General features: G+C 44.3%; 1 protein-coding gene across 4 annotated transcripts in view; it reads right to left on the reverse strand.

Moving 5' to 3' along the window:
- BMPR1B (bone morphogenetic protein receptor type 1B) overlaps nucleotides 1-21021 on the reverse strand; it is a 251003-nt gene that overhangs the window by 48673 nt on the left and 181309 nt on the right. The window contains exon 1 of one of the 4 annotated variants that reach the window (XM_029076392.2): nucleotides 19502-19597. The exons of 2 other annotated variants lie outside the window; for them this stretch is intronic. The gene's annotated coding sequence lies outside the window, so the exon portion shown is untranslated. Of the gene's footprint in view, nucleotides 1-19501; nucleotides 19598-21021 lie in introns of those variants that run through there. One more of the 4 variants, XM_029076393.2, reaches the window with a different exon arrangement.

Below are 21021 nucleotides of genomic sequence, written 5' to 3' on the forward strand. Positions count from 1 at the left end.
CATCTTCAATCTATTTTTTCTAATTCCCTGAATCACCATTTCTTAAGTTGTACAGCTATACAGCATGGTAGAAAACCTGGAAGAAAGCATGGAAAAAAAGGAGGTTTAAAAAAATAAATATATCTTTTAATTGTCAGTAATCAATACTAATATACAGACCCTCATTTGCATAAGAAATGTCATATATATGGACAAGCAGTGGCTTAAAAACAATGCTTATTAACACCACTGCCCCCAAGTAGAAGTGTTTAAGAGCATTCCAAATGTAATACTCAACTAATCTGTCACTATCAGTAAGACAAAGAAAATAATGATGTCTGGGACAATCCTATTTATTGAACAGTTATAATAATAATAATAATGTTGGTATTTGTTAAGCGCTTACTATGTGCCAAGCACTGTTCTAAGCGCTGGGGTAGACATAGGGGAATCAGGTTGTCCCACGTGGGGCTCACAGTCTTAATCCCCATTTTACAGATGAGGGAACTGAGGCACAGAGAAGTTAAGTGACTTGCCCACAGTCACACAGCCGACAAGTGGCAGAGCTGGGATTCGAACTCATGAGCCCTGACTCCAAAGCCCATGCTCTTTCCACTGAGCCACGCTGCTTCTCCAAGTGTGCAGAGCACTGTACTAAGCATTTGGGAGAGTACAATATAACAATATAGCTGACAAATTCCCTGCCCACAACAAGCTAACAGTCTAGAGGGGAAGAGAGACATTTATATAAATAAATTATGGATATGTACTTAAGTGATGTGAGGCTGGGAGGGGAGATGAATAAAGGGAGTAAGTCAAGGCAACACACAAGTGACGGGGTGAAGAGGAAATGAGGGCTCAGTCAGGGAAGGCCTCTTGGAGGAGGTGTGCCTTCAATGAGACTTTGAAGAATGGAGAGAGAAACTGTCTGCCAGATATGAAGAGGGAGGGCATTCCACACCAGAGGCAGGATGTGTATGAGATAGACAAAATTGAGGTACAGTGAGAAGGTTGGTATTAAAGGAGTGAAGTGTGTGGGCTGGGTTGTAGTAGGAGTGAAGCAAAGTGAGGTGGAAGGGGGCGAGGTGACTGAGTGCTTTAAAGTCGAAGGTAAGGAGTTTCTGTTTGACTTGGAAGTGGATGGGCAACCACTGGAGGTTCTTGAAGAGTGGGGAAACATGGACTTAATGGTTTTAGAGAAAAATGATCTGGGCAGCAGAGTGAAGTATGGACTGCAATGGGGAGAGATGGGAGGCTGGGAGGTCAGCAAGGAGGCTGCTGCAGTCATCCAGGAGGAAGAGGATGAGTGATTGCATTAACGTGGTAGCAGTTTGGATGGAGAGGAAAGGGAAAGTGATTAAACAGGAGAGCAGGTATCATCCCTATTTCATAGATGAGGAAACTGAGGCACAGGGTAGCAGTAACAATAGTATGTATTAAGCATCTACTGCTTGCCAAGCACTGTGCTGAGAAAACTGAGCATGGGAGTTAAAGACCCAGTTTCCCGGTCCCTAAGGGGCTCAGAATCCAAGAGTTGAGGGGAGAGAAAGTACAAGTAGGGAATCAGTGAAAGAATTCACAGATTGCAAATTTCCCGAGGTCTGGGAACATGTATTTCAGATGTGTTGCAGTGGTCTTTCCAAAGTGCTCAGTACATTGTTCGGCACACAGTAAGCACTCAATAAATAGCAGTGGTTGATTGCCAAAAGCCCTGGGGAAGTAACAGGCTCCGTCATAAAAGTAAAGAAAGAATACTGGATCCCAACTGTTTGTGGAGTCAGCCAATACGGTGCTCTTCAAGGCACCTTTTGAACTGGCAAAGGAAAGTATACTGTCATTTCAAAATCTTCCCTTTAAGTTCAGCATAGGTTTCCAGAACTAATCACTCAAAAGTTTGCGAAAATGTCTTCAGTTCATTCCTGGTTAATGTCAAAGCAGTTCCATTGACACATTTGAGGTTGGATAAGTCTCTAGCAACTGGATGCAGAATTTTACAGCCTGGGGTATTAGGAGGAACACAGGTGTTTTGGAGAAAACCTCACCCTTAAAGCTTGCGGTTGGATTAACTTAGTCCTCGGAAGGGAGCTGAGGAGACAGCTCTGACACGAATCCAAGCCTTTGTTTAGAGAATATAATGCACCTTTCTCTAAACTACCCACAGCAAGAGACCGTGTTTTGCTTAACTTCAAATCCCTCCTTCGGAATAGGGGAGCAAGTGGCTACAGAAAGAGAAACTTCTACTGCTAATTGGGATTTACCAATTCCTTAGAACAGATGAGCTGGAGCTGGAGAAACTTTCGGGGTCCATTTAGAAGAAAACTGAATAAGAGGCACAAAAGGTGTTATAAACTCACGCTTGATTTAACCCTGAAGAATCATGGCTAAATGGAAAAGAATGATTGGACAACATCACCAAAAATGATGAGTGCAATAGCATTTGTTAAGCAACTACTCTGTGCAAAGAACCATATAGACTGCTGGGGAAAAGGCACAAAGATATAGACTCAGACAGACACTGATGATGGTATTAATTAAAATTTCACTAATCCATTGTTTTTTGTATTTCACTGTTATTGCCAGATCACTCTCATTACTTTTCATTTTTGCCAAACACTGTACTAAGCACTGGGATAGAAGCCGAAAGAACCAGATCATGCACAGTTCCTGTCCTGCAGTCTAAGGGGGCAAAGAGTAGGCCTCTTTTCACTCTTTACAGATCAGGAAACTGGAGCCTGGAGAGGATAAGTGACTTGCCAAGGTCTCCCAGCAAGCCAGGGGCAGCACTGGGTTTAGAACCTAAGTTTTGACTTCCAGTCTTAGGTTCTTTCTACTAGAGCAGCACAGCCTAGTGGAAAAGCACTGACCTGGGAGTCAGAAGACCTGGGTTCCAATCCTGACTCCACCATTGCTGTGACCTTAGGCAAGTCATTTCATTTCTCGTGCCTCAGTTCCCTCATCAGCAAAATAGGGATTCAATACCTGTTCCCCCTCTTACTTAGACTATGACCCCATTTGGGACCTATCTCGTATCTACTCCAGTGTTTAGTACAGTGCTTGACACATAGTAAGCGCTTAAATACTGCAATTATTGTCATTATTATTATTATTACAGCCTGGGTGCTGTGAGGCAGGAGGAATGACTCCTGTTTGCCAGCAGACCTGATGGGGAGTTCCTCTCAAAGAGGATTTTCTTTTGGAGAAATTACTCCGAAGGTTAACAACCAGAATTGCCCCAAATACTAATTCTCCAAGCCAAACACTACACAAAAACATTAGTGATCATTTTGGTGGAACCAGTGGACCCCTATGACATTTTGAAGTGATTGAACTATTTTCAAGTGATTGAAAATAAACTCTCAATAACCTATGATTAACCCATTATAGAAGTCACCCACTCGAGGAAAACACCCACATACAGGAACCATGATGATGATGGCATTTGTTAAGCGCTTACTATGCGCCAAGCACTGTTCTAAGCACTGGGGTAGATACAAGGTAATCAGGTTGTCCCACATGGGGCTCACAGTTTTAATTCCCACTTCACAGATGAGGTAACTGAGGCTCCGAGAAGTGAAGTGGCTTGCCCAAGGTCACACAGCAGACAAGTGGTGGAGGAGGGATTAGAACCCACGTCCTCTGACTCCCAAGCACGTGCTCTTGCCATTAAGCTACACTGCTTCACCATCAGGCCTGAAGTGACAGGGCCAAAGCATCTGTGGAGGTTCCATATTGCTATCAACGTTATCACCATGACTATTTTTCCTCACACACACACCAAAAAAAAAATAATAATAAACCAACAATCACTTATCCGGGCACGGAAAACATGTTCACCATTCACACTCGCTTTTGACCCACACCTTTGAGGGAACGCTAGCACATAGGGAATCAGAAAGGAGGTCTGTCAAGTGTTGGCAAATGGATGTGTGGTTTAAAAAAAGGATGTGATAATAAAGACGGAATTTCCCTCTCACCCTTCATCTTTCTGCCCTTCCTTATGAGCTGGAGGCAATGACTCATTTGAAACCGCCAGCAACTTAAAACAGGGAGATCTTTAATGCAGACACGTGCATCATTACCGAACCAAAAAAATCTCTGTCAGTTTAGCCAGGAGCTGGGTAAGCGTGAACTGCTGTCAAGCAATAAGACCACATCCTTAATTGGCTCTTAAAAACCCCTTAAGTACCAAACACAAGACTCAAAGCTGCAACCACAGAATTCAAGAGCAGTCTCTCTCATCCAGCTCATGGGCTCCCAAGCCAGAACTGACACTTTCGCTACCACCAAGCCAGCGAAACTTGCATGGCCGCGATGGTAACTTAAAGCCTGAAACCAACTTTATTTATGACGAAAACAAAACAACAACAAAAAAACTAACTAGAGCACCTTGACAGCTAGAGTCCCTGCTACTAAACCCAACTGCGAGAATCTTTAGGATCCCAGAAGCAGCAGTTGAAGAACTGAATGAAAATTTGAGTGGCCCAACAATAGTGAGGAACCATAACCGTGTAATTTTAGCATTGAGCAATGAGACGCGGAGGCCTTGCGGTGAACGGGTAGAGATTGAATTACTTGTTTGGACTCTGCGGAGCTGTTAAGGCGTATTTGTGCGCTAATCTCTTTAGTCTTAAATTACACACAGGGAAATGTTATGAGGGTGGAAAAGGAAGACCCAATTCTCTTGGCTTTCCTAAGAATGCCCAGCAGCTACAGAGGCTATTGTCCCCCAAATGATCACCCTTCTGACATCCCCATGTCACCCCTGGATTACCACTGGTGTTGGGAGAGATGGGGGTTGGGGACAGCATTCAAAGGGACTTGAAATTAGCCCTTGATTCAGAGGGAAGAACTCTATTTGGTGCAATATCTTGAAAATAATTCACGGGAAGGGTGAGGCAGATAACACAACTCCAAACCTTGCCTCTATACCTTATCACATCATTTTTGGTGCTTTCTACTCTCTAATTCTTCTGTTCCCCAAAATCAAACACTCATATCCACCTGAACAAGCTCAACCTCTAGACTGAAAGCTCACCGGGGGGAGGGAATGTGTCTACCAACTCTGTTATATTGTATTGCCCCAATCACCTCGTACAGTGCCCAGTCTCCACTCACCACAAGGACGTAGGTATCTAGTTTCTGTTGCATAGAAACCAAGCCCCCTGGACCACCGTGCGACGGAAGAAAGGAAAATTTTCTGGAGATACGGGCCCGAGTATATCACCATACAATGACCGCTTGTTTGGGATGGGTGTTGGATGAGCGGGTCGGGGAGAGTATGAGGCTCTCATGTGACTCTGAGGCCCACAGGACGGGGCGAGATTGCGATCTCTGCCATGGATTTCTGTCCAGAGTGGGGCCAGGGTCTGTGATTTCACATGTGGAGGTGGACTGCATTTGAGAAGTTGCATTGTGTTCCTTAAATTCTCATTGTTCTTTTTTAAAATATGAAAGCGGCAGGAAAGGTATGGCCTAATGGACAGAGGAAAGGATTGGGAGTCAGATCACCTGCATTTTGATCCTGGCTCCATCACTTGCCAGCTGTGTGGCCTTGGGCAAGTCCCTTAACTTCTTTGCCCCTCAGTTTCCTCACCTGTAAAATGGGGATAATATGTCTTAGCTCCTTCCCCTTTAGACCGTGCGTCTCATGGGAGAAAGGGACTGTGTCCAATCTGATTGTCTTGTAAGCCATCCCAGTGCTTTCACCCAGTGCTTGGAACAGAAATGCGTACCAAATACCACAATAATAATAATGTTTCATTTTGTAGATTCCCTAAAGCTCATCTCAAACACCTCCATTGCTCTAGCCAGTCTGTATTTTTTTAAATGGTATTTATTAGGTGCTTACTATGTTCCAAGCATTGTAAGTAAGCGTTGGGGAGAGATATATGTTAATTGGGTTGGACACAGTCCATGTCCCACATGGTACTCATAGTCTTAATCTCCATTCTACAAATGAGGGAATTGAAGCACAGAGAAGTTAAATGATTTGCCTAAGATCACACAGCAGACAAGTGGTGGAGCCAGAATGAGAACCCAGGTCCATGCTCTCTCCACTAAGCCATGCTGTTTCTCATTTAAGATAATAATAATAATAATGTTGGTATTTGTTAAGCGCTTACTATCTGCTGAGCACTGTTCTAAGCTCTGGGGTAGACACAGGGGGAATCAGGTTGTCCCACGTGGGGCTCACAGTCTTAATCCCCATTTTACAGATGAGGTAACTGAGGCCCCGAGAAGTTAAGTGACTTGCCCAAAGTCACACAGCTGACAAGTGGCCGAGCTGGGATTCAAACCCATGACCTCTGACTCCAAAGCCCATGCTCTTTCCACTGAGCCACGCTGCTTCTCTGTTCCAACCTCCCTCCCCATCATCCTCAGAAACCTAATGACATTCAGTAGGTCAGTGTGGCTGGTAAATGTCTCTCCCCAGAATCTAAAGCTACAGAAACCAGGTCTCAGCCCATGCCTGGCAAAACTGCTGTGCCAGCTTTCCAAAGCCGCTTATCAAGCCAGAAGGTGGAAGAAGGTCCCGGGTGGCACACCGTCTAGATCGGCCACGAAGCCAGCGAGCTTCAGCCAAAGGCACTATTATTTTTGGCGGAAAATTCAAACTTCCTCCAGGACCCTCCTACAAATGAAACCCAGCTGCCTAAGCACAATGCCAGATGTCTTTGACACTGTGTGGCTTGGATGGATTAAATTGAGCATGAGAAAAAGATGAAATGTTTATGAAAATTAAATTTGCAGGATGCATGTCAGTAAGTCTGATTTTTTTAGAGACCGGAAACCACATTTTTTTCATTGTAACAGGTTAGCGGGCTTTAAGGATATTCGCAAGAACCCTAGAATGCTTCAATTCCTTACAACATGAGGGTACTTTTATTCAAATTAACCAGGCCAGAAACCTGCACTGGAAATGTATTCTCCAACTGGGCTTTTAGAATTGCATGTGTAAATGAAATCATGAGGTCTGGATGTGTTTTTCTTTTTACTCTCGCCCAAGCTCTGCTTGGAACAGGAGAAAGGAAGGTAGGTATCCAGTAAAACCGAAACCTTTGCATTGTGACAGTCTGATTTACAGATCTGTTATTTCATGATGGAAATGAAAACGGGCCTAACGAGAAATAGTGTGGGCTAGAGGATAGAGCCGAGCCTAGAAGCCAGAGGATCTGGGTTCTAATGTCGGCTCTGCCTCTTGCCTGTGTGCCCTTGGGCAAGTCATTTAACTTCTCTGTGCCTCAGTTTCCTCCTTCCTACTTAGACTGTGAGCCCCCTGTGGGACAGGGATTGGATCCAGTCTATTCAAATTGTATTTACCCCAGGGCTTAGAAAAGTGCTTAACACATAGTAAGCACTTAACAAAAAAGTTAAACAAATTTTTAAAAAGGAGAGGGGTTGGGGACTAGCTTATTATGCCCCTAAAGAAGGGGCAGCTTTACTTATTCAGTAGCTCTTCTCTGAAACCAAAGAATCGATGGTATTTATTGAGAGCTTACTGTTTGCAGAGCCCTGTACTATGCGTTTGGCAGACAAGTTCCCTGCCCTCATTCCAGGTACGTTGGGAAGCGAAAAAAGGAAACAGTAAAAAGAGCTGGGAGAAGCAAGATAGATTTTAAGCTCCTTGGGGGCAGGGATTCTGTCTACCAACTCTACTGTACTCACACAAACGCTGAGTAGTGTTCTGCACACACTATGCTTTCAATAAATACCACTGATTGATTAGTTAATTGATGAAGGGGTAGAAGAGGAAAGACACAAGGCAGAGCTAAACACCCCAAAGACTCTTCCTTTCAATATTAATGGTGGTTATTTATTAAGAGCTTGCTTATTACACAGCAAGCACTATGCTAAGCCTGGAGTAAAAACAAAGTAGGTCTCTGTCCCACATCAACCAATGCTATTTATTGAGCACTTAATATGTGCAGAGCACTGTACTAAGCTTTTGGGAGAGGACAATACAAATAAGTTGATGGTCACTTTCCCTGCCCATATCCGTGGCTGGAAGCCACAGTGAGCACAGAACTGCATATCAGTTCTGTTTCTTTTTTGTGCACTATTTTGAGGAGATCATCTGGCTCACATTTGGGGACCAGCAGAGAATGTAACAAAATGAAAATACTCACATTCAAACAATAGTATTTACTGAACATTTACAGAGTTGCAGATACTTTCCCCGTCTACAACAAGCTTACAGTCTAGAGGACTGTAACATTCAAGGTTGGTATTGGAGCACTAAAAATTAAGCTTTGGACAATTCTGTTTTCCAATTAAATTGCTACACCTGACAGAAGATGATTATAGTGGTGAAATTTACCAATATCAATCAATGGCACTTACTGAGCACTTATTGTGTGCAGAGCACTGTTCTAAGCACTTAGGAGATTACAAGGGAGCTAACAGACATAATCCTTGCCCTCAAGAAGTTTACAAATACTCAAGCCCAGCAAAACAAATTTTCTCCACTCAAATAAATTACTACCCTGATAGATACGGAAACTCAGAACAGGAAATAAAAACAAAAGTCCTCACAAAACAGTGTGAAATATGTAATATTTTACATCTTATTTACACTCAAGACTGTAAACTCATTCTCTAGACTGTAAACTTATTCTTTAGTCTGTAAGCTTTTTAAGGGCAGGGAATACGTCTTCAAATTCTGCTGTATTTGTACTCTGCCAAGCTCTTAGTACAGTGCTCTGCACATAGTAAGCTCTCAATAAATACCACTGATTGCTTATTTAGTTGATTCACTTCCATAACACAATTTTACTTTGTATGATCACCCTCCGTAATTTGGCTTTTAGAGTTTACTTTTAAGACGTTTTGTTTCTTAAAGGTGAGGTTAAAAATCCACTAACACTGGAAACAAAATGTTTTGATTTTGTAAGCTATAATTACCTGGACATTATACACCTACTAAGCATCATTATCAAACCAAGCATTTGGGAGAGCTCAGTACAACAGAGTTAACAAATATGTTCCCTGCTCACAACGAGCTTACAGCCTAGTGGGGAGACAGATGTTAATATAAATGATTTAATATGTAATATACAGCTATATACATATTTATAGATATGCTATAGACAGCACCAACCGGAACAGAAGTTAAGACCTCAGATTTGGCCATTTCTCTCCAGGTAAAACATGAAAAAGATTGAATTTCATGCATCTGGGACACTCCCCACAAATTGCAGTTTCTATGGTTTAATAGTGGGAAGGCTTCTATTTACTTTTTACTTGACACCTGTTTTGGTCTAACAGTTCAGATTTTAGTTTATTTCACCCACTGATAATCTGGATCGGTTTACGCCGCCAATCATTACTGGAAATGGCTGTCCTAAGCCAGCATAAATGTTGTAGCTGCAAAATAATATATTCGATTTGGGGCCGGAGGGTGTAGAAGGAGAGATTCATTTCCTGCTCCTTCAGCCACTACTAGACTTTCAGGTTTCCCAAATGAAATAAACATATTTTTAAATTTCAAACTTAATCAGGCACAGATCAGAAGTATTGGGACCAGGGAGATAAAGGTCGCGATGGCATGGAGGCCAGAGAACATTGTGTTTTTGATCAAAGTGTTTCGTTTCCACAAGCAGTTGTGGGGGGAGTCACTAATGAACCTTGGCTGTTTAACTGTGTCCTAGTTTTCCCAACAACCAACCTGTACTATAGAGGAGCCACAAAGAAATGTGGATGAGCAGAATCTGGCCTCGGAATTTTGTTTTCACTGGTTGGCTTTTCCAGCTGACAGCTGCAGTTACCTTTCTCACATGGAAGCAACGATCCTTTTCCCTCTGAGAAGGGGAAGTTCACATTGTGGACATTTCTCTAAACACAAATCTTCTAAACACAAATCTTCTAAACACAAAACCTTGCAACAGAACTCCATTCCGGCTAAAGAATTTAAGAACAATAATGGACACGAAAGCAGAGATTCTGTGCCGTCAAAGCCTTTAAGTCGCCTTCTGATCCTTCCGGGTAATGTGAAATGGTCGTGTCTCTTCTACCAATGAAATATTACAGGGTTAAATAACTGGTTCTTCACTGTTGCCCTTGCCCAGGCTAAGAGCAGAAGTGTGGCCTGTGAATGTGGTTCTAAAAGAAGCCAACTGTTCTTTTCTCAGACTAAGGTGGGACACTTAGTCCCACCTCCTCAGCACTTTTGTATGGATCCCTTTATTCTTCTCCCCCTCCTCCCCGCATCCTATGGCTGTAAGTTCCTTGAGGGCAGAGGTCCTGTCTAGGAATGCACTCTCCCAAGTGTTTAGTACAGTGCCTTGCACAGAGTAAGTGCACACTGAATACCACTGAGTGATTGATGGGTTTCCAACTCAACAAAGGAGCCTGAAACTCAGAACAACGCATCTAGTCTAGTCCTCGTTCCTATCTAACACACTGCCAAGGCCAAAGTTCAGGACCCTGAGAACGGAGGGTCATGAGAAGCCAACCCTGGCCAAAATTTCTGGCCACAGGACAGTCCCAGGGGGCGGCCTTCCCCACATTAAAGGAAATGCTTGGCCCTGCAACCCTCTCACGGCCTTGCACGGTTTCAAAACACAGTTGCCAATCTCACATTTTCTGTTCGGAGACTCATCAGGTCAACACTCCGCCAGCCACACCTGAACCACACAAAACTCTGGGCATCATCCCACACGGTTTCTTCAGCATGGCCTAGTGGATAGAGCCAGGGCCTGGGAGTCAGAAGGACCTGAGTTCTAATCCTGGCTCCACCACTTGTCTGCTGTGTGACCTTGGCAAGTCACTTTACTTCTCGGGGCCTCAGTTTCCTCATCTGTAAAATGGGGAATAACACTGTGTGCCCCAGATGGGACATGGACTGTGCCCAACCCGATTTGCTTGTATCTACCCCAGCGCTTAGTCCTAGTGCTTGGCACATAGTAAATGCTTAACAAACACCAAAAGTATTATTATTATTATTCTTTCCTTTAGCCCATCCCTTTCCCACTCACTGGATCTGTGAAAAACCAATGCTCCTTGGATGAACTGGGAGAGTGGAGAGAGAGGGGAGGACCCCCTCTCCTCCCAAGGGCAACTGGGGACAATTAAACCATCTCCATCAAAACAGCCTGCCAGTGTTTGTTTCAGAGATCAAGTGCGAAGTCCATTTGTTCCCTGAGAAGATCTATTCAAGGCAGGGCAGAATACACTTAACATTTATTGTATGTATTTCTATCTTTCCACTCTATACCTTCTCTGTCTCTTTCCCCCAACTACTACCCTTAGCACTTACATAATCAATCAATGCTACTTATTAAGAACTTCCTGGGTGCAGAGATTATGTCCACTTTTTTAAAAGGTATTTGTTAAGCATTTACTATATGCCACTGTACTAAGGGCTGGGGTAGTTACAAGCTAAGCAGGTTGGGCACAGTTCATGGTCCAAATGTGGCTCACAGTGTCAATCCCCATTTTACAGATGAGGTAACTGAAGCACAGAGAAGTCAGGTGACTTGCCCAGGGTCACACAGCAGACAAGTGGCAGAGCTGTAATTAGAACATGACATGTCAGTGCTCTTTCCAATAAGCCACACTACTTCTTAACGTACTCTGGAGTGCTATACTGAGAGCTTGGGAGAGTATAACTAACCTGTTTTGGTAAACATATTCCTTACCCACTAGGAGCTTACTTATCTTAACCCTCTATGGTTTCTTCCTGCCTTTTATTTCAGTGCCTATTTCCCAGACTAAATGGAAAGCTCCTTGAGGACCTGAATCATCTCTACTAATTCCATTCTACACCACCAAGCACTCAGTACAGTGCTCTATGTAGAGTAAGCACTCAATAAAAACTACTGATTCCTGATTAATTTTATTGCAAGATCATTTTTCCCTCTAACATCTCAGGCTCGTGCCTCCAAATTTCCAAAACTCATGTATTTGCCAGACAGCTGTGCTGAGAGCAGATTCCTAACTGAAGGAATAAGGCCCCAGTAGGTCTAATAGGCCTGGGAATTCAGAGTTTGGATACTGGGTTTACCACAGATATGATGCGTGACAATAAAATTACTGGGCTTCTGTTGTACTTCCCCCAGAACTGAGTACACAAACCTCAGCAGGCACTCAAATATCATTATTAGTTTTAACTTCCCTGCGTTTCTGCAAAAGAAAAATGTACTGTCGAGCACTGATGACAGGATTATTATGGTACTAAGCACTTACCATGTTCTAAGGAAAGAGACAAGATAATTAGGTCAGACCCAATCAATCAATCTTGGGGCTTCCAAGCTAAGAGGAAGGAAGAGGAGGTAGCATATCCCCATTTTACAGACGAGGAAACTGAAGCCCACAAAGTTTGAATGCCTTGACCCAGACAACTCAGCTGGCCAGAAGCTGAGCTGAGGCTAAAATCCAGGTGTCCTTTCCACTAGGACATTGTAACATAGCATTTGGTAAATATAATTTCTCACAAAACCCATATTACCATAAAAATCATGTTACCCAGCAGGGTTGATACCTTGTGGGGAAGGGATGGGGGAATCTGTAATGATCAGAAAGTGGAATACCTCAGTTTGGAAGGACGGAACCCAAAAAGTCAAGCTAAATGCAGTTCTGAGATTATTAATTATTTAATCAGTCAGTGGTATTTATTGTGCCCCTATTATGTGCAGGGCACTGTACTAAGCACTTGGGAGAGCACTAACATTATTACCCAAACACTCTCTCCCCAGTGCTACGCAAATAGAGGAGGCTGCTACTCTCATGATAATAATAATAATAATTATGTAATTTGTTAAGCGCTTACTCTGTGCCAAGCACTGTATTAGGTGTTGGGTTGGAAACAAGCAAATTGGGTTGGACACAGTCCCTATCCCACATGTGGCTCACTGTCTCAATCCCCATTTTACAGATAAGGGAACTGAGGCCCAGAGAAGTGACTTGCCCAAGGTCACATAGCAGACAAGTGACAGAGCCAGGATTAGAACCCATGACCTTCTGACTCCCAGGCCCAGACTCTATACACTATACCATGCTGCTTCTTCATAAGCAAAAAGTCCCCCACTCTGCCACCCGTCAAAACAGTTTCAGGCTGGGAGCTTTCTAGGGGCGACATTCTGTAAAATGGAGATCCAAGTTCTAAGTTCTAAGTTCTCCCTCCTACTTAGATTGTGAGCCTGTGTGAGATAGGGACTGTATCCGACCTAATCATCCTGTATCTTCCTCAGTGCTTAGAACAGTGCTTGACACACATTAAGTGCTTAACTACCCCAATTATTATTAACTTAAATACTACCAGCCTGGATACCGCTAGCATAGTCATTATTATTATTAACGATAACAATAATCGTGGTATTTGTCAAGTGTGTACTACGGGTCAAGCACTGTCCTAAGTGGTGGGATAGGTGCCATCCAGGGGGAGAAAGGAGGTGAGAGAGGGGAAAGGAAAGGGGGAGAGTGAGGGAGAAAAAGGGAGAGAGGGAAAGGAGAGGGGGAGAGAAGAAGAAAAAGGGATAGGGAGGAGGTGAAGAAGGGAGCGGGAAAGAGGGAAGGGAAGGAGGTAAGGGGGGATAGGGAGGGGGAGAAGGAGAGAAAGAAAGAGCCTGGAGCTGCCCATCAGATTCGGAAGCAACACATATGACAGTGAGATATCTCTGTTGAGCGTGTGTCTAGCTGACGAGAAGGACCGAAGTCTGACTGACACCCTATTCCTCACACTATGCTCAAGGAAATTTTCCCTGCTGCACTCATGTGCGTCCAAATTTGCCTCTTCGGTCTCTCGATCTTGCCGAAGCCGCTACTCGAGATCAACTGCCATGTTTCTAGCTATTCGGCCAGTCTCTGCTTCACAGCTCCTCTGCTCCATGACACTGTTTGGGTGGCTGTGTCTAGTATTTACGATGCTGGTCATGCCTCCCGTGCTGACCCATGCCCTAGACACTGGCTTCCTTCCCAGCTACTTTGTAAGTCCCTTGAGGGCAGGGATCGGATAATAATAATTGTGTTATTTGTTAAGTGCTTACTATGTGGCAGGAACTATCCTAGGGTGGATACAAGCAAATTGAACACCGTCCCTGCCCCACAAAGGGCTCACAGTCTCAATCCCCATGTTACCAGTGAAGTAACTGAGGCACAGTGAAGTGACTCGCTCAAGGCCACACAGCACACAGGTGGCAGAGCTGGATTAGAACCCACGACCTACCAACCGAACTGCATTGTATTCATTCATTCAATCGTATTTGAGTGCTTACTGTGAGCAAAGCACTGTACTAAGCCCTTGGGAGAGTACAACAATAGACACATTCCCTGACCACAACAAGCTCAAGGTCTAGATGGGGAGACAGACCTTAATATAAATAATATTAATATCAAGGAATAGTGTACTCTCTCAAGCGCTCAGTACAATGCTGTGCATGGAGTAAGCGCTAAGAAAATAACACATTGATGCAGCTCACCTTCCACTTGTCAACTGAGATGGTCTGTTACTGTTCAACGTTACCTGCTAATTGTGACTCTAATCAGCACTGACTCAATGCTTGGTGGGCTTGATTTCCTCCACAACCTCAGCATCAGTGGTTCAGCCTCAGTACCTGATTGTATGGACAGCCAGCAGATGAAGTGGATGAAACTACTCTCCCAGGCTCATGGAGAAGGCCCCCGCCTTGGCCACGGAACTTGTGGGGCTGTGCACACAGTAAGCATCACCATTGCTGTCTGTCACCAAATAGTAGGTGGCTGGCTCATTTAGGTTTTCTATTTCTTTCTATGTCCCTCTAAAATCAATTTAGTCACATTTATTGAGCAGTTACTCTGTGTGGAGCACTTGGGAGAGTACGGTTGAGAAGCAATGTGGCCTAGTGGAGAAAACATGGGCTTGGAAGTCAGAAGGATCTGGGTTTTAACCCCAGCTCTGCCAATTGCTTGCTATGAGACCTTGGGCAAGTCACTTCATTTCATCTGTTCCTCAGTTTCTTCAACTGTAAAATAGGGAGATCCGTTCTCCCTCCTACCTAGCTCGTGAGCCCCATGAGCCAGGGACTGTGTCCGACCTAATTAAATTGAACCTACCCCAGGGCTTAGAACAGCATTTGACACATAGCAAGTGTCATTGTAATAAATTGCGAGAAAAAAAATATCAGAGCTGGTAGACGGTTGTCCCAGTAGAATTCAGACACCAGTTTTCAAGTCCCTCAGTGTTGTAGAATAAATTGAATGGTATTCCTCCAAAAACAGACCCCTGCTCCACTTAAAAATGGTAATGGAATAGGGCACCTTAGATTCAGACTCAGCCGGTCAAAATATTACTAAAGAGCATTTAAGATGTTGCCAAACTTTCCAGTGTGCAACTGAATTTGCTTAGAAGCTGAAAAAGCCCAGTTCTGTAGAAAGTGTCAAATACATTGAAGGGGGCTCTGAAAACACTTCTTCTATATGTCATGTTTCAAAGATCAATCAAGCACCCAAAAACCTTCTTCCCTGCTGCTTTCAAACACACCCATGCCTTACCTATTGTCAAAAACCCTCCCTTGACCCGACTGCTCCCTCCAGTTATTGCCCCATCTCCCTTCTCCCATTCCTCTCCAAACTCCTTGAGTGAGCTGTCCACACCTGCTGTCTCAAATTCCTCTTGTTCAATTCCCTTCTTGACCCCCTCCAATCTGGCTTCCGTCTCGCTCGCTTCACAGACACCGCCCACTCAAAGGTCACCAATGATCTCCTTCTTGCCAAATCCTCCAATTCCCCATCGGTAAAATGGGGATTAAATTCCCATTTTCCCCTCCAATTTAGACTGTGAGCCCCATATGGGACAGGGACTCTGTCCAATCTTGTATCTTGCATCTACTGCAGCACTCAAAACAGTGCTTGGCACCTAGTAAGTGCTTAACGAATGCCATTATTATCAAGCAGCATGGCCTAGTGGATAGTGCACAGGCCTGGGAGTCAGAAGGACCAGGTTCTAATACTGCGACCACCACTTGTCTGCTGTGTGACCCTGAACAAGTCACCTAATTTCTCTGCATCTCAGTTTTTTCATCTATAAAATGGGGATTAAGACTGTGAGTCCCATGTGGGACACAGACCGTGTCCAACCTGACTGCTTTGTATCTTCCCCAGTGCTTAGAACAGCGTCTTACACATAGTGAACCCTAATGGATACTATTTAAAAAATGGTATTTATCGAGCACTTACTGCTTACAGACATCTGTACTACACAGTTGGGAGAGTACAATAAAACAAGAGTCGACAGACACGTTCCCTGCCCACAAGAGCTTATTACCATTTTAGTTTCTTTTGATAGCTCAATTCTGGCTAGAATTTTGTCTGCAGTGGAAAAAAACACCCTGCTAATGCCTAGGGTCACTTTTCTCACCTCTCTTCTTGAATATGATTAAAGTGGCTTCTTTGAAGTCCTGAGGCATTTATTTCGTGCTCTCTGTGATGAAGCAAGCTTAGCCCAGAAAGGTGTCTAAACATTTAGTGCCCTCCTGTTTGTAGATTTCTATAGGAATGCCATAAAATCCCGGTGCTTTGCCAACAGAATAAAACGGATTATCTTTCCATCCACACAATATGAATGGTAACATCAGGTGATATTTGTGTACAGGGATAAAATGTCACTGTCAAACAGGAGACAAATAGGCATATATCCGCTTTGCTTATCTTCTAAAATAGATTGGCAGTTATAGCTAGATAAGATCAGAGATGAGTGTTAAGGTTATCAAATCAACTCTTCCCTTCTGATTTAGTAGCCAGCTGTGTAGGTATACCAAGGGAAAAAAAAACAATATAGCCAGACTTTTCAAGCTGCCACACAAAGTCTTATAACAACAAATGGCCCTCAGATCTATAGGAACGAGTACATTATCTTCCATTTAACTGAATCTTAGGGGTTTTGCGCAAACACCAATGCTCCTACTGAAAACTAGGCAAGGGAAGTTTTACCTAGTCCAAAGGTCCTAACACCTTTCTGAGTAAATTCACTAAATAATTATCAATAGTTCGATTTCTTCAGGTCAATCAATTAATAAATTCTATTTGGAAAAGTCAGACCATCGCAGAAATTCCACCAATTTGTTCCGGTCAAGTTTTGGGGGTGGTTCTTTTGTTTTCTTTTTATAATACTACAATTGTATTCTACTCCAAGCAAGTCCCGCACGGAAGAGGAACCAAAGAGACACACATGATTGAAAAACAAACCTATCTCCCCTTGAGATCATGAATTTTCTGCATCCAACATTTTGTTTTTTCAGATTAAATCAAACCTTTTAACCAAGCACTACCTCCCCCATTCCAAATTACTGCCCTGAACATTTCATGAAAGACTTTATCTTTGTCTCAGAATATGAAAGTGTTTGTCCAGTTACCAAAAAAAGGTAACGGTTCTATTAAAGCCTTAAAAGAACCAAAGGAAAAATACCCATTTTTGGAACATGTGTTCCATCTTAATTAGTAGTGCACTTGTATTTCCTCTCCATACAGCTATTTCAAATGCACCCCAGCCTCATCCTATAGGTGATTTGACCTTATAGCCTCACCCACCCCCTTTCACTTGTTTATTCATTCATTCGTATTTATTGAGCGCTTACTGTGTGCAGAGCACTGTACTGAGCCCTTAGAATGTACAATTTGGCAACAGATAGTGACAATCCCTGCCCAACAACGGGCTCACTTGGCAGTGTGCATGCCAAGTGCTCTTTCATTCGTTCAATCAAATTTATTGAGCGCTTACAGCGTGCAGAACACTGAACTAAATGCTTGGGGGAATACATGTGCCTGTCTTCCTCGACAGGGCTTAGTACAGTGCCTGGCACACAGTAAGCACTGTGAGTTCATCGTGGGCAGGAAATGTGTTTGATATTGTACTGTACTCTCCCAAGCGCTTAGCTCAGTGTTTTACACACCATAAGAGCTTGATAAATATGATTATTCATTAATTCATTCAAACATATTTATTGAGCACTTACTGTGTACTGAGTGCTTGAGGAAGTACAATACAGCAATAGAGAGAGACAATCCCTGCCCATTATAAGCTCACACTCCATAACTATTATTACACTGTAACAATAAACAGACACATGCCCTGCTCTCTGCACACAGTAAGCGCTCAACAAGTACCACTGATTGACTGATTTACTAAGTCCCTTTTTTTCTTCCCCCACCACTTTACTTGCACCTTAGATGCACTGCAGTCTATTATTATTATTATTACACTATAATAAAAAAGAGACACATGTCCTGCTCTCCGCAGAGAGTAACTGCTCAATAAGTACCAATGATTGATTTACTAAGTCCCCTTTTTTTTTCTTCCCCCACCACTTTGCAGTGCATCTAAGAGGGAGCAAGTAGAGTCTATTAATATTATTACACTATAACAATACAGACACATGCCCTGCTCTCTGCACTCAGTAAGTGCTCAATAAGTACCCCTGACTCATTGATTTACTAAGTCCCCTTTTTTCTTCCCCACCACTTGACTTGCTCCCTCTTGGATCAATTGCAGAGTCTAATAACAGTATTATTATTACACTATAATAAAAAAGAGACCCGTGCCCTGCTCTCTGCACACAGTAAGCGCTCAATAAGTACCCCTGATTGACTGAATCACTAAGACCCTCTTTTTTTCCCTTCCCCCATCATTTGACTTGCTCCCTCTTAGGTGAACTGCAGAGTCTAATAATATTATTATTACACTGAAACAAAAAAGCGACTCATGACCTGCTCTCTGCACACAGTAAGCGCTCAATAAGTACCCCCGACTGATTGATTTACTAAGTCCCCTTTTTTCTTCCCCACCACTTGACATGCTCCCTCTTAGATGAACTGCAGAGTCTAATAAAATTATTATTACACAAGCAAAAAAGTGACTCGTGCCCTGCTCTCTGCACACAAAAAGCGCTCAATAAGTCCCCCTGATTGACTGAATCACTAAGAGCCCCTTTTTTTCCTTCCCCCATCATTTGACTTGCTCCCTCTTAGATCAACTGCAGAGTCTAATATTATTATTACACTCAAACAAAAAAGTGGCTCATGCCCTGCTCTCTGCACACAGTAAGCGCTCAATAAGTACCCCTGATTGACTGAAGTAGCCCTGACTGAATCACTAAGACCCCCTTTTTTTTTTCCTTCCCCCATCACTTGACTTGCTCCCTCTTAGATCAACTGCAGAGTCTAATATTATTATTACACAAACAAAAAAGCGACTCGTGCCCTGTTCTCTGCACACAGTAAGCGCTCAATAAGTAGCCCTGATTGACTGAATCACTAAGACCCCCTTTTTTTTCCCTTCCCCACCACTTGACTTGCTCCCTCTTAGGTGCACAGCACTGGGAGAAGTCCTCTTTAACGCCCCAAGCGTTTGGATAACGCGATCCTGGCGCTGGAGGTCTCCAAACCCTATCAGGAGGGCTCGGGTCCAAGACCAAAGGAGCCCGTGGTGGGGAGACACTCTACCCTCCGCGTTGTCCTCGCCGGAGCGCTCAGTACAGTGCTCTGCACGCGGCTGAGCTCCTCTGCAACGAGGCGGGGGCGGAGGGTGGCGCTCAGAGTCGTTGCCTCTCCCTACCGTGTTGCACCAACGAATGCAGCCGGGTCCGGGGTTTCCCGGCTCTCTCCCGGCCTTCCAGCTCAGCTGCAAACGCTCCCGGGAAAAGGCTCTCCCGCCGGGAAGGGAACGGGAGAGATGCCCGCGCCGCTCGGCTCCCGATCCGGATCCCGTTCCGGTTCCGTGTCTTGCTCCCGCTCCCGCTCCCGCTCCAGTCCCGATCCGGCTCCGGCTCTTCCGACTCTCCCTCCGGTCGGCGAAGAGCGCATGCGCACAGGCGGCGGCTGCCTTCCCACCGAGAGGCGGGAGGGGGCGCGCGCGAGCAGCAGTCGGAGAAGGGGCGGGGCCTCGCGCGGCGGGGGCTCTGATTGGCCCGCCGGCCAATCATTCATTAATTCCTTCATTCATTCATTCATTCCACCATCATCATAATTCATTCAATAGTATTTATTGAGCGCTTACTATGTGCAGAGCACTGTACTAAGCGCTTAGTAGCATGGCTCAGTGGAAAGAGCATGGGCTTTGGAGTCAGAGGTCATGGGTTCGAATCCCTGTTCTGCCACTTGTCAGCTGTGTGACTGTGGGCAAGTTACTTCACTTCTCTGTGCCCCAGTTACCTCATCTGGAAAATGGGGATTAAGACTGTGAGCCCAATGTGGGACAACCTGATTCCCCTGTGTCTACCCCAGCGCTTAGAACAGTGCTCTGCACATACTAAGCACTTAACGAATACCAACATTATTACAAATCGGTAACAGATAGCGACACTCCCTGCCCTTTGATGGGCTTACAGTCTAATCGTAATGATAATAACGTTGGTATTTAAGCGCTTACTCTGTGCAGAGCACTGCTCTAAGTGCTGGGGGAGGTACAAGGTGATCGGGTTGTCCCACGTGGGGCTCACAGTCTTCATCCCCATTTTTACAGATGAGGGAACTGAGGCTCAGAGAATAATAATGTTGGTACTTGTTAAGCAAATACAAACATTAAGCACTTACCCTGTGCAGAGCACTGTTCTAAGCACTGGGGGAGATACAGGGTGATCAGGTTGTCCCACGTGGGGCTCACAATCTTCATCCCCATTTTTACAGATGAGGGAACTGAGGCCCAGAGAATAATAATGTTGGTACTTGTTAAGCGCTTACTATGTGCAGAGCACTGTTCTAAGAGCTGGGGGACATACAGGGTGATCAGGTTGCCCCACGTGGGGCTCACAGTCTTCATTCCCATTTTTTACAGACGAGGCAACTGAGGCCCAGAGGAGAATAATGTTGATACTTGTTAAGCACTTACTCTGTGCAGAGTGCTGCTCTAAGCGCTGGGGGAGATACAGGGTAATCAGGTTGTCCCACATAAGGCTCACAGTCTTCATCCCCATTTTTACAGATGAGGGAACTGAGGCCCAGAGAAGTGTAGTGACTTGCCCAAAGTCACACAGCTGCCAAGTGGTAGAGCCAGAATTCGAACCCATGACCTCTGACTCCCAACCCCGGGCTCTTTCCATTGAGCCACACTGCCTCTCTTCATATTTCTCATCGTAT

This window comes from Ornithorhynchus anatinus, chromosome 12 (genome assembly GCF_004115215.2).
Source record: "Ornithorhynchus anatinus isolate Pmale09 chromosome 12, mOrnAna1.pri.v4, whole genome shotgun sequence".
Classification (NCBI taxonomy): domain Eukaryota; kingdom Metazoa; phylum Chordata; class Mammalia; order Monotremata; family Ornithorhynchidae; genus Ornithorhynchus; species Ornithorhynchus anatinus.